We start from the raw sequence: 14,741 nt of genomic DNA, 5'->3' as shown, positions 1-14,741 counted from the left end.
TGAAAAGGCATTCTATTCTGCTTGTAAAGGCAGAGCATACAAACACTTAAATACATGGCGTTTTTTCTGTGTTCCCGCAGTATATCAGCCCTGATTGGACCTGTCATATTGTCCACGTGTATTGTTCCGTGTAAGGCTCTAGAGGTGTTTAAACTCATTCTTCCTTTGGCAAAAGGTTTATTTTGGGTACTTGTCGATTTGCATGTTTCTGCAAGAAAACATCTTTAGGCAAGTCTGTGAAATTACTCTTTTCTGCAGCGTGGAATTTTATATGAACCTGACGAGGAAAGTAGGTTATTAATGAAGTCAGGAATTTGCAGTTCTGTTTGCAGCAAAAAGCGCAGCGGAACGTTATTCATAATGAAATATAATTTACCAGCCAGTCAACCGAACACACAGGGCTGCAGTTTCATGCGTAGAGCTCGTTCATACAAGAGGCTCGCCATATGATCTGTTTCACGGGGCGGCCAGTGGATCTTTTGGGACCAGACCGTATGGAAGCCTTTGGCAGCTACCGAGAGACGCTGGTTACTCGTTGGGAACGGGAATCTAGTTGGCAAAACTTTTTCTGTAAGTGTGATTGGCTGGAAGGGACCCTGGTTGCCCAATGGACCATAACAACCCTTATTCCGGATTCTTGGTTTAAAGTCTCGAGTAGGCTGTAAGCCGGCCTTCTGTACCCGTATATCATAACATATGTTCCCTTAGGAGAGGTTGTAATTTGAAGCCCATGTGATGAGCGACTATACGTGAATACCGTCATGTTGGTGCCGTGGAAGTTCCCGGGGTTGGCTTCCATGAGCTCTCTCTGGTGGCCCATCTCCCGGGGGCTCTGGGGTATGTACAGGAGGCACTTTACGCATCACTATAGATCCAGATATTCTCACACGTCGGTTTTTACGTTCATCACAGCAGGATTCTAAAATAAATGCTTCCATTCCGTGTATTTGTTGTGTATCCGGATGCTCAAACATCGTCTCCTCCGTTGCGTTGGCGGCGACGTGGGTCGTTCGGGGAGTAAGGCTCCGCATGTTTTGCTAGCAGACCAAGGCTGTGTTTTAATCTCTTTAATAGACAAGATCTGAAAGGAATGCGAGGCATTGTAAAGTATTCAGCTTCCAGGGACATCACACAGAGAAATCACCGAAGAAAGTGTCCTGCGTGTTTATCATAACGCGGCCCCCCGTTCTGCCCCACTGAATTGTCCTTGTTATTACAATCAGACGCGGCTTTGTTAGCTGGAAATAACTTCCCACTTCATCCATAGAGGCGTTAATCTTCCATTCCACTGCTATTGTTTGCGGCTTAATTACCTGGTCATGGTAGCCGTACATCTGAGCCGCGGAGCCGGAGCGAGGGGGGCCGGGAGGGAGAGATACACGCGGGGTATTTGGGGAGACGGCGAAAGCCGCATTGATCCGAGCCGCAGCGTGTCCCAAGCAGATAAGGAAAGGTTCTGGGGGGATTGCGGAAATTCTATTCTATTCCGGAAACATTCTAAAGCTTTAATCTGAAAGATTCTTTTACAAACAGAGCTAATGGGTTGGAGAAATCTAACCAAATCACCCACGATCTAAATGAAGCTGAGGGGCTGTCAGATCGTGACAGGAGAACATACATTTTGAACTTATTGGTTTCTTATTAATGGCCGGAGCACCAAATACATCCAAGGAATCGTAGAACATCATTCAAAGGATCCCCCATACACGACCACGTGAGATTAATGTGATCATCATCAAGGCGGACAATTAACCCCAGCGTGCCACAGATTCATATAACGACGCAGGCATAACCCCTAGAGTGACCCAAGCAATATGGTACCAGGCGATTAACCCTTTGGTGTCTTAGCGATGGGCAAAGTATAAACAAAAAGCTCCTCAAGAAGCAATTGTAAGAAGGCAAAAGACCCAGAAACGGCCCCCCGCGTTCACCTGATTTCATGGTGGAGACCCTTTCCCTTCTCCCAGTTTTCTGTTATCCCCTTTCCGTAGTTTTTATATTTGAAGGGCTCGGCGTTGGCTTCGCCGTTAGGCGGATGAAGCAGGAAAGAGAAGGAACACGAGGGGACAGGGCAGGTTTGTAACAAGAACCTCCAGATTTTGGAGACTCTGTTGATGACGGAAGGGACGCGTTTTTTTCTCATCTCTTAATGATGGAGTTTTGATAAGAAACATTTTGCTAAACCTGGCCCCGTCTCCTCGTGTTTACTGACTGACTCCTGCAAAGCCTTTTTATTTATCACGATCATATATGTCGGAAACGATAACCCGGAGCAGTTTGTCTCCAGCTGAATGCTGCATTTTAATTATGGACAAAGTAAAGATTCTGAAATGTTATCTTCCCCGCGTCTCATAACGCCCCCGTCTAGTCGCCCGTTTCTCCCGCTGTAAAGACTCAAACCTTAATCAGCCGTTGGTCTCGTCTTAGATTCAGGAGCCGTATGTCTATCCCATGCATGTTTAATACCCCCGCTGTATTACCCTCTACCACTTCTGCTGGGAGGCTGTTCCATTGATCTACCACTATATCACTAAACTAAAACCTCCTTACACTACATGTCATGTTGCCCTACAACAGCCCACAGAATACAGTTTTTCCCCCCTAGATTGCAAGTAAAGGCACAGAGTATTCTGAGCAGCTCTTTGAATCCATGGTTGTGTGTTTTTTTGCGTATCCGTTTGTCGCTGTTACTTTATACCAACAAAGAGCAGTTGGGGAGGAAGAAGGACGTCTCTGCGCCGGGGCCAGGTCTGTGCGAATGTGCAGATGTATTGAGCAAGGCCAGTCTTTAAAGGGATTGTTGGAGAAGCAGCATCTCCATAGGCAGATCCGAGCCTCGGGTTGCTTTTCATCATTCTTTCTGTACTCTGGGTTCCTTTATCCCTTTCCTCTGTTGGACATCGTCCTTCATTCTTCGCTTTTTGCAACCGAACAAGGCTGAGAAGTCTGACTTCGCAGCACCCGGCGAACGCCGTTAATCTTTATGCATCGCTTTCTATAATACTTCATGGTTTTACTAATGATTGCCACGTATTAATGAGATGCCAGCGCGCCGACAAACATTAACACAGAGAGACGCAAGGAACCCGGCCGCCAGCGCGATGCCGCATGATGCCAGGCGTTCAGAGCAACGTATACACAAACAATATAGGGGAAAAAACCCCGTAACATGTAATAGAATTGGACACGAAACAAGTATTGGATGGACCTGGGATTATTAATGTGGATTTTTCGTTTTTATGTATATATATATACCTGACTGCGCATTATGAAGCTGCTGAGCTTCTCTAGCAGGAAGGGCTGAGCCGGCCCTGTGTAATGTATAGTAAATTTAAGGTCTCTTCGCTGGTTGAACTGTTCATTATACAGAGCAAACCCAGCCTTTGAAGAAGAAACTTTTCGGAGCTGACTTTTCGATATGCATATGGTGCCCGTCAGCCTCAAGGAGCCATTAAAACGGAAAAGCAGCAGATAAGTCGTCGTAGGGGCTCAACGGCAGAAGAAAAGTAATCGCTAAGAAACACAGAACCTGCCAGCAGATCGGCCCCATTCGGCCCACGTCTCCTGCTGTAAAGACTCAAACGTTAATCAGTAGTTGGTCTCGTCTTAGATTCAGGAGCCGGATGTCTATCCCGCGCATGTTTACTCTCTCGACGCCAAACCATGTCTTATGTATATGGCTAATTGTGGCATTCTAACCATACTTTGGCCAATGTCACCAAGTTACTGGCCAACAGTAGAAGGCGCTTTGAAGCCGGTTTCATGAAAGGAGTCCCATACAATCAATAGCTCCTTGTTTGCTCGTTCCATTGTAAAAGTTTTTGTTTTGTGCTTTTAACTTCTTACACTTTTGACAAAGACACTAACTTTGTTGCATCTGGTTCTGATGAGTATTATGCGCTTTCAATGCGATTTGAGGATCTGGCCCCCGCCGCCGAGAAAGAAACAGCTGCGCTCAGCAGCTGACGAAGAAGACGATGTGGTTTTAGATTAAAAAAACTGTTTAAATTCACATTTTGATTGCTCTAAATGTGGTCTTTAATATAAGACACGCTTGTTTTAATGTCTTACAATCCTTATAAGATGGATTCTGGGAGCCAAATCTCTAATAATAGAGAGAAGTTGCCAAAGCGATGTGATACAAGAAGGACCTCAATCTGTGGATTTTGGAACGGCGGCAGTGGAAGAGAATATCGGTAGAAGGATTATTATGACACATTCGGCGAGTCGCCGGGGTCAACAATAACCTGTTTGTCAGATAAATTCTTCAAAAACAATTTCAAAGCAGATCTTTCGCTTTCCGCAAATCCTTTATTTTACAGTCAAATACAATAATTTATCCGATGGATATTTCCAGATTAAAGAAAGCATTAAAGCGAAGATGATTGCCTTACCCAGAATATTATCTATCATTAGGACCATTCCACAATGTCTAAAGATATAGAAAGTTTATAAAACAGTCAGGATGAATAGAAAGATAACACTTTATTATTCCAGCAGCAACCCCCGAATCTGAATGTTGAAGACTTTTATGCTTTTATAGGGTTTGTGCTCCCCGTTCTGTTTATTTTTTTAGATAATGTTCCTAATCTCTATCTCCGTAATCAGAAAGCAAACAATCCTCTCCCTCACGGTCAGATAATCGCCGGGATATCGGGATATCTCTGTCCGAGTAGATACTTTGTTCCCACTCCGTAAGACGCCAAGTAACCAACACGTGGGGGAAAATGTCTACTCGGTTATTGTTTAGCAAAATGTCCAAAATATCTCCAACTGAGACGTATTATTGGGTAATTTTAATATATATTCGGATACTTTTAAAGCTGGAAAATAAAAGTAGAAACACGGCGGGGACGTTTGCACCTTTTGCGGGGAAACGGCGAGTCACATGTGGTGGTTGTGTGAGAGCATTTGGGAAATATTCTCCATTTGGCCGTCCCCGTGAACCCCGCCGCGGTCCAGTTCTGCCGACGCATCTTCCTCACACATTCATAAAACTAATCGGTCATCTTTTATTATCAGTAAGGGTTTTGTTTTTGGTCCCGAAGAAAACCTTTTGGTCAAAACGTTGGCATTCAAGTTATATAGTGCAAGGTCTGTTCAAGGTCTCCGAGTTTAAGATGATGGAGCCCATTTACTGACCTCTCACGGCGTTAGTTGAAACCCCAACACCCTTTGTTTGTTACCCCAAACAATGATGAGCCGTATGCTTATCCACGCAATGTACCCCTCGCCCCCCCCTCGCTGTTTTTTTGGTTTTTTCAGTCTGGCCGAAGCGATCTGGGTATTTAAATCCTCCCGACGACCTAAAAACAGCTGCCGTGTCAGGTATATGTCAGGTATATTAGCTAAAGTCTAATTGTCGTTATCGATCGTTAATGGCCATTCAAGAAAACTAGAATGAAGCATTTGTGATTAAACGCTAATTTTATGAGTTCTAATGAAAAGCGTAGAGGGATGAGAACGGCGCAGTGCAGCATAATAAGCGTTTCTTGGCCGCTGCAGCCGCGCATGCTTTCTGTAACCTAGGGAAGCAGTGGAATAAAGCCGTGGAAAACGCCTCTTTACGCCATCAATTCTTTCACATTTCAACTTATTTGTAATTCTCATTAATATTTGTATGGAATGTTTGAAGAAACATTTTACTGAAAAGCAGCCTGATGAATTAACTCTTTAATCGCTTAGTGATCCGAGCCATTGAGTCGTGATAAAATTAGCTATTAATGAGTTTGCCTTTAATCACCTGTAAAGATACATTTTTTGTGGAGAAATGTTGCCTTTCAATCGTTTGACCCAAACCTGCTGCTGACCTTCCTGACCTTGAGATGTTTACGGCGAACCCGTTGCCCGTATCGCCCTTTCCATTTGTCGACACAAACAGGTCTCTCGGAGAATGACAGCGATCAGGTGATGCGTTGCTTCGTCAGACCGCTTTCTGCAGCGTGTCGAATAATGCAATCAAAGCAGACCTGCCACTAAAAACACAATTTCTAGTAATAATTAACGCAGACGGAATTGTTTGGATTTCAGGTTTACATTTATTTAAATTTCATAATAACACAAATGTCTCCCCCGTCTAGTCGCCCGTTTCTCCCGCTGTAAAGACTCGAACCTTAATCAGTCGTTGGTCTCGTCTTAGATTCAGGAGCCGGATGCCTATCCCATGCATGTTTAATGCGCTCACTGTATTACCCTCTACCACTTCTCCCGGGAGGCTGTTCCACTTATCTACTACCCTCTCGGTAAAGTCAATCTTTTTTCCATTCCATCTCATCCTCTGACCCGCTAGTTTTTGATCATGGCTTCTTGTTCTAACATTTCTCCTCCTTTGAAGTAAGTGATTATAACGCCAGAACATGTCGTAGAGCGTGTACGGGAAATAAAAGAAAAAATGTCTACATTTTTGTCCAAAATGCTCAGTAATGATTATGCGTCGAATTCAGAAACACTTAAAAATATTTTTTAAAAAAACTAAAATCTGAGGACCTGTTCAAAAATTGGCAACATTCATTATTTTATCGAATAGGAATCCTTTATCTGACTGCCGAGGAACTTAATGAATTGACTGCAGTCAGCACCACGGACAGCAACTGTGTATCAAACCCCAGCGCTGTATACAGTAATATAACCCCTAGTGCTGTATACAGTAATATAACCCCCAGCGCTGTATACAGTAATATAACCCCCAGCGCTGTATACAGTAATATAACCCCCCAGCGCTGTATACAGTAATATAACCCCCAGCGCTGTATACAGTAATATAACCCCCAGCGCTGTATACAGTAATATAACCCCTAGTGCTGTATACAGTAATATAACCCCCCAGCGCTGTATACAGTAATATAACCCCCAGCGCTGTATACAGTAATATAACCCCCCAGCGCTGTATACAGTAATATAACCCCCCAGCGCTGTATACAGTAATATAACCCCCAGCGCTGTATACAGTAATATAACCCCCCAGCGCTGTATACAGTAATATAACCCCCAGCACTGTATACAGTAATATAACCCCCAGCGCTGTATACAGTAATATAACCCCCAGCGCTGTATACAGTAATATAACCCCCAGCACTGTATACAGTAATATAACCCCCAGCACTGTATACAGTAATATAACCCCCAGTGCTGTATACAGTAATATAACCCCCAGCGCTGTATACAGTAATAACCCCCCAGTGCTGTATAATATATAATAATATAACGTATAATGTTTCTGCTGACTTGTCCATTCAATTGGTAGTCATGGCGATAAGACCACTTTCCAAGCTTTGCACCTGATTTTTTTTTTATACATGACTCCCAATGTTACAGAATTTTATGGACGAGCCCCGCCTGGCGTTTTTGTTTTCCTTCTATTAACGTGCAATAAATCAAAAGGGCGAGGTGATTGCAGGTTACCGTAGTTCTCTGATATACGCTGGATATTGGATTCATTTATACATGTTGCCCGGATAATCGCGCCGTTGAGTTGGCGGACGGAGTTTATTTTTAGAATTTGCTCCGATGCGTTTTTTCCGTTCTATATTTAAGACGCGCGGCGCACGCAGCTCCTCGGCGGCCGTTTATCATCGCGCGGGGAACGAGTCCGGTCCGCAGCGAAGGTGAAGCACGACGTACCTCCGTGTAGCGTTAATAATGCCGATGAAAGCGCGACATTTGGGGCCGCGGCGCCCGGAAAACATGGAGAAGGGCGGAATGTTTCGCTGTAGGTGATTGGAAGGGATCTGGCTGGAGTTTGCGTTGTGTGCCGCTCTCGGCCCTTTTACCGGCTCCAGCTGCTTCTGCTGCATCTCTTTCCCGTCAGTAAACTGGCGAGCAGATGGCCGGCCATTGATTATCTCGGTTGTATGTCTTTGTTTGCCGGTAATGGCAATAAGGCACCCCCCGGATGAGACACCTGATGGTTAACGCATCTGAAGGTGACCTGACTTTGTCTCTCTTTAGTTTCTTAAACTTTAAAGACACTCCGTCACCTGAACAGTACTTACAGTCTGTCGTCCTGTCCTCGCTGTGCTAACTTTCACCACTTCTGCTGGGAGGCTGTTCTACTTCTCTACCACCCATTCTGTGCAGTAAAACTTCCTTCCATTCCAACTCTTCCCTCCAGTCCTTTCATTAAATCTCTTTTCTCTCTCCTCGTCTCTCTCTCCCATCCCCTCTATCTCTTCTCTCTTTTCTCTCCCCGTCTCTCTCCCATCCCCTCTATCTCTTCTCTCTTTTCTCTCCCCGTCTCTCTCCCATCCCCTCTATCTCTTCTCTCTCCTCGTCTCTCTCTCCCATCCCCTCTCTCTCACTTCTCTCCTCCAAGCTGGGAGAACGGCAGTAACATGTATAGATCACTATTTCCAGCAGGAGACGGGGGCGACTAGACGGGGACCGGATGGGGCCGATCTGCCGGCAGATATTATGTTTCTAATGCTACAGTTCCACTTAAAAATCTGTGTTGCAAATAAAGCTGCAGAAGCGTAAAGTGTATTTTTCTATTAATTAGGACGATATTGCGGCAGGAATGGATATAACGAGGCTGAGAGAGACATCGGCTTTCCCTCTGACTGCCCCCCCCCCCCGGTATAAAGTCTCTTCTGCTGCTCTCAGCCGGCCGAGAAAGTCTTTTACAATCACCCCGCGCCGTATCTGTGGAATCATCACACAGCGGCGTCACGGCAGATCCTCCTCAACTCACCGCGGCCGACAGACCGGAATCTCACAGCAGCCTCACATTTCTGTAAAGAAACCCAGAACCCGCCGGCAGATCAGCCCCATCCGGCCCCCGTCTAGTTGCCCGTTTCCCCTGCTGTAAAGACTCAAACCTTAATCAGTCGTCGGTCTCGTCTTAGGTTCAGGAGCTGTATGTCTATCCCGCGCATGTTTAATCCCCTCACTGTATTACTCTCTACCACTTCTGCTGGGAGGCTGTTCCACTTAACTACCACTCTCTTGATAACATAAAGCCTCCTTACTAAGCCTCAGACCCTCTAGTGTTAGATTCGGGTCACTTCTATCGTCACAGACACATGTCTGGAGTTTTCTGCATTGCTTTTTGGTTCATTTTGTCCCCATCGCTGCCTCCCGAACCCTCCATCGTTTTTTATATATTTCTGCCTTTTTAGACGTTTTTATCCTTTTTTCGGAGGGGGGAGGCGGCTCTGGAAGTCGGATTCTGACACTGAAACAATCGCTGTGAGACGTACGAGAAAAGCTTTCAAATTTCAATTTAAAGTGGATCTGTCAGTGTTGACATTTTTTTTCTCATTAAGTTTTCTTTCTTTGGGTTTTTTCTTCTCTTCGATGTCTTCTGGAAATCTTAGATTTTAGTATTTTAAATACTTTTTTTTATTTTTGCAGATCGGTGCCTTTTGTGGCAATTCCTTTTTTTTAAGTCCCTTTTTCCTCACTCCTACTTTTGAAGTTTTCAGGACATGATCAGCTTCCATGAAACGGGGCGGAATAAATGAATAAAGTTGGATAATCATGCGTTACACCGGCACTTACTCTTTCCATGTATGTGGGTGTTTGGGGTATAAATTAAATTCCACTTTTTTGATAAACCTGATTAAATTTTAATATTGATACAAAAATCAGACGCTAAGAATTATATGTCTATCGGAAAATCTGTATTTCATCGATAAACGGACGTGACTGTACAGCCACTGGGTCAGGGTGCAACATCTAGAACACAGAACCTCCCAGCAGATCGGCCCCCATCTGGCCCCCGTCTAGTCACCCGTTTCTGCTGCTGTTTCGGCATATTGTAGAGGATATACTTTTCCTGTGTATAAATATACATTTATAATATAATCATATTCCGAGGAAGCACAGCAAACATTCTGAGCTCCTAGAGAAGAGGGGGCATCAGAGGAGGAAAGAAGGACATCAGGGGAGGAAAGAGGTGGAAAGAGGAACATCAGAGGAAGAAAGAGGGGCCTCAAGCGAGGAAAGAAGGACATCAGAGGAAGAAAGAGGGGCATCAGGGACTTTGGGCCAAAAGAGAGTTTGGTCAGACAAGGACGCTGGGTATGCGGTGCTGTAGATATACCGTGCACTTTGTAGATGTATTGCAGGCCTTATTAAGCAGGACAGGGTTAACACGGCTGTGGATTTGCCGTTACACATCGTTCCGTGAACATTCTGCTGAGTTTGTGCTTCAGAACCCACGAGGGAGAGACGGCCCATAAAAATATCCCAGAACTTCTCCGCGAAACGCTGACGCCGTCTAATCCAGCCCAGACTTACGTTCCCCACATGACCTTCTTCCCCTCGTCCCTCATCCCAAACACTCCGGAGGAGCCGAGGACAGAACACGCTGTATCGTTTCTTCCATCTGCCGCGGACTCCAGGGAGTATGGGCTCAGCGGCGGTCACAAGACACGGAGGGTCCACACGTGGCCTTCAAACAGAACCGCGGATCCCTCACACCTTTCCCGCGTTCTCTTCAGAGACATTCATTCCCTCCGTCCTCTGGGGGAGATCCGATGATAAATTGTCGGGGTGTTTGCTTTGACCTCTCTGAAAATGCCCTTTTCTATAAATTGCAGAAATAAAGCCGGTGCCGCCAGCCTCGTCGTCTTTATCCTGTAAGGAGTTTGAAGTTTATGCCGATTATGAGCGTTTACGTCGGAAACGAGTGACTTTAATGAGCAGTCGCCCGGCGGAATTAACTTCCGTTAAGTTATCTTATGTTGGGGAACATTCCTGATTGGCCGTTACATTATATATGTTTTCTATATACGGTATATGCTGTTTATATAATATATATAATGTGTTTAATAATTTACGCAGGACCTTGACACCTCTGACACCTTTGTACTCAACTTGACCAACTCGGCATTTAGTGAGCCGTTGCTTTTCTGTTGGGTGCGTCGGGTTCTGATTCGTGGTTTCGAATGAAGTCAGACGAGTTTCCTCTTTAAGACAACTCCCATGACTCTCAGTTATCGGGAGAATAATAATTACCAATTGATTTGGTTATTGCTGCGACCACCACTTTATATGTTGGTGTTTAAGACTCACAATGTCATTGGTTTTGATATTTTAATAGATTTTTGGTATTTATTATAAATAATAATGTTATATTTAAGTAAAATAAACATGTCTAGATCCAGGTTTTCTGTAACCCCCCCCCCCCCGACAAGTTGCTTGTAAAGTGATGGAATTAGTCGCTGTTTCCAATAGTTTCTAAAGCGACGCAGGCGCTTCTGTTTTACTAGTTTTGGGATATATTCCGTCTTCTGCCGCTTTTATTAAGGACACAAAGCGATCAATAAAAAGCTGACAGAGCATCCATTCTGCGCTGATTTGAGGAATTTATATTGTGCTGTAAAAACCGGTCAGAGATTTCTCACCGGCTCCTAAATGATTTAGGGGAATTCTAACATCGCCTGATTCACCGTGATGAGACATTGTGGGGACGATTTGAGGGGAAATGAGAAATACTTACCATGAAATTATATGATAATTCGCATTCGTAGCGTTAGAGCCGGCGGATGCAGCGAATGTTTCAATACTTTCTGCCGCATTTGATTCCCTCCACCCGGCAGCGGATCGTATACACGGAGACCCACGTCCAGTCCAACGTAACACGCGTGGAAGGAGCCCACGGGGGGCTGGATTTAGAGGGAACTCAACTGCGGAAGCCCAAAGTATCCTCGCTTGGCTGAGATTACTGAGGATTTTAATGTTACTTTGTGCCTTATTGTTGTCTGTTTGCGGAACTGAGTGTAACGACTCAAACCTTAATCAGTCGTTGGTCTCGTCTTAGATTCAGGAGCCGTGTGTCTGTCCCATGCATGTTTAATACCCTCACTGTATTACCTTCTACCACTTCTGCTGGGAGGCTGCTTTATACATCTACTTCCTTCCATTCAGCCTCTTTTATAGATATTGTCCTCTTGTTGTAACTTTTCTCCTCCTTTGAATAAACTTCTCTCCTGTACTCTGTTAAATCCCTCTGTATGTAATTAAATGTTTTTTCCGTCCCCTCTCCCGGTTCTCTCCTCCGAGCCGCGCACGTTGAGGAGGTGTCATTGGGGCTGCGATGCGGTTCTTTCGCGGTATTGTTGGGTTTGTGTTTTTTGTTACAATGTGTTTGTATGTGTGAGTTTCTCAGCCTGACAGACGCTGTTCACCGGCTGTCACGAGCTAAGCTGTAATTATACAGCGGGCGCCGCTAATTGCAGTGTACCTGCATTAAAACAGCCGCTTTAAAACAAAGACTAGTTATGTAGAAGAATTACACGCGTGTGCGAAGGCAGGCAGCGGGGAGACGCTAATTGATGGATGTGCAACAGAAAAGTTGTTTTATTTGAATGCGTTGCACCTTTGGAAGAATGTTTTCCATGCGCGATGTGATGCCGGCGGGAGGCCCGGTCCCTGCAGCTCCCAGCATGCGATCGCAGCCAGTGGTTCAGCAACAAGAAGTCCCTCTAAACCCAAACCCTCGGCTTTGCTGCCATTATTATTATTTGGCTGAAGACCTGTTGGATAAGGATTATGGGAGTTGTAAGCGAGGAGCTGACGGTCAGCTACCCCTCATCTATATCATCTTAGTGCAGTCAGTTCCGACGCTACGAGTTACAAACAAACGGGGGTAAAACTGGAAAAGTAGTCTTATCACCATGGCAACACACGCTCCTGATGATTGGAACATTCCATTGCATGCTGGGAAGAAGCCTTGAGACTTTGCGCCAGCGTCTCTGTGCTCACTGATTGTGATTGGATAGATTGTGGACCATTTAGAAGAAGTGGAATGGGGTAAAATCACTTGATCTTGTTGGTTGTTATTGTGGTTACTACTTTATGGAATTTACCGAGAGGGGGGGGGTAGATAAATGGAACAGCCTCTCAGGGTAATACTAGAGGGTAATACGGGGAGACAGAAGTTGGATATGGTGACTTTTCCTGCCAAGTCCTGCTGAAACAAACAGAAGGAGCAAACTTTCACTCCCACGATTGGATGTCCAAAGGTTGGCTGTGAGTCTTCAGAGTTGTAGCACAGCAGATCTGGGGAACTACTTAGCAGCTATCCCTGCCGCAGCCACCATACATCTCGTTAAGGTTGCCAATATCCCTGATATTAAGTGATGTCATTCTTGAATTAAGAATAAAAGATACAATATGCCGGCTTCCTAAGAGAAAGCTTCTCATGCCGTCTTTAGCTGCCATTGTACTGATATATTTCTGTCCTCTGTTCTCTATTATATCACCGTTTCAATCGGCCACATTGTATCCGTTTCATCCCTAAATCATAAAGACTTTCTGCGAGTCCAATAAAAAAAATTAAACTTCAAAGTAACGTGTCATTTGTGTTCCCTTCAGCAAAGGGTGAGCGGAATCCGAGTAACAATGAAACGGTTTCAATGCAGGGAACTGAGAATTATTCTGCTCTTAATTAAACCTTTGTAGGTTTGGGCTTTAAAAACAGAAATTGTTTACAGTTCTAAAGGAGTAGGAAATAAGCATCTCTTCCTTTAAGAAGATGGCGTCTAACATAATAAGGTACTTAGACACTCATGGTGTAAAAGCCAAAGGAGGCACTTCCACCTTGCCCGATCCATGTTTTGCTCCATTCATGCGTTACTACTGGATACTGCGTATTATAAGTGATACTACGTATTGTGTTTTTGGGGGATACTGCTGGGTGGCCCATTTGACTCTAGAGCCACCAACCCTATCCATTTTGCCCAATTCAGATCAAAGTACCATCAAAGTGAAGCAAAAAAAGCCAACTAGTCTTTATGGGCCATACACAACTACCCCATGCAGAGGACGAGGGGCTGATTTATTTTTAACCTTCAGCCATGATAAATGCCCAAGATGTTCATGATGGGTACCAGGAATGGGAGAAGGCATCTCAGCTACTTAAGGGACAAGTCTTAATGGGCCACATGTAGCTACCTATTCCAGAAGACCAGAGGAGCAGGTTTTTTAACCTCAATCAATGATAAATACCCAAGATGTTCATGATGGGTACCAGAAGGGGAGAAGGCATCTCAGCCATGGAGATGTCGAAGGTGGGAAGAAGAACAAAGAAGATTAGCAGACCTGCGCATGGTGTATTTAATGAGTGATGAAGGCTCTCTCTTTGTTAAGTGTAGGGGGTTCCCCTGTATCTTTATCAGGACCCCATTAACATGGAGGCAGCTCAGCCCATAATGTTATATACCTTGAAACCTATCTCTTGGAATCCCTCATCGCCTTCTCTCCTTTCCTGCCAACATTTCCTATTATGCATTTAGAAAACCACCTTAAAAATCCATATTTGTTAAAAAAAAGACAAGATAAAAGAAAGAGGGCTTTTAAGCAGGCCAGTTACCCTTTTAACCCTCTTCGTATAGTGCAGAATCGGTGGCGTTCAGTAAACCATTTATTTTCCAAGCAATTTGGGACAAAGTCTAATCTCATTGCACCGATTCCTTCCATATGATGCTGTATATAATTTATATCCGCATTAGCTGCCGCTTTATATAAATTTGTTTAAAGCAGCTGCTGTCTTGTAGGGTTTTTGTAAAAATTATTTTATTCATGTTTGTTTAGCTAATTGTTCAGGTTCTTCCTCTCTTGCCGCTTAACAATACCCCGTTTGCTGCGATGTTATCCTTGTAATTAAAAAAATGGTCAGCAATTTTCTGTACCATCACCCATTCAAAATGTTTAATAATTAATTTCCGTTCAGTGACCCTTCTAACCTTTCTATGTCGCATGAGAGGGAGCGGGGCTTTCTTCAGGAGGGAAGGAGAGCG

The 14,741-nt window shown here is 44.5% G+C and overlaps 1 protein-coding gene across 1 annotated transcript in view; it reads left to right on the top strand.

Moving 5' to 3' along the window:
* Positions 1-14,741, top strand: part of LOC149286927 (neurotrimin-like) — a 112,467-nt gene that overhangs the window by 49,992 nt on the left and 47,734 nt on the right. The window lies entirely within an intron of this gene.

The sequence above is a fragment of the Sceloporus occidentalis genome, unplaced genomic scaffold (genome assembly GCF_023333645.1).
Source record: "Sceloporus occidentalis isolate IW3139 unplaced genomic scaffold, rSceOcc1.0.p SCAF_66, whole genome shotgun sequence".
In the NCBI taxonomy this organism is placed as follows: domain Eukaryota; kingdom Metazoa; phylum Chordata; class Lepidosauria; order Squamata; family Phrynosomatidae; genus Sceloporus; species Sceloporus occidentalis.
Note: the sequence above shows the minus strand (reverse complement) of the source record. Positions and strands in the feature narration are given on the sequence as shown.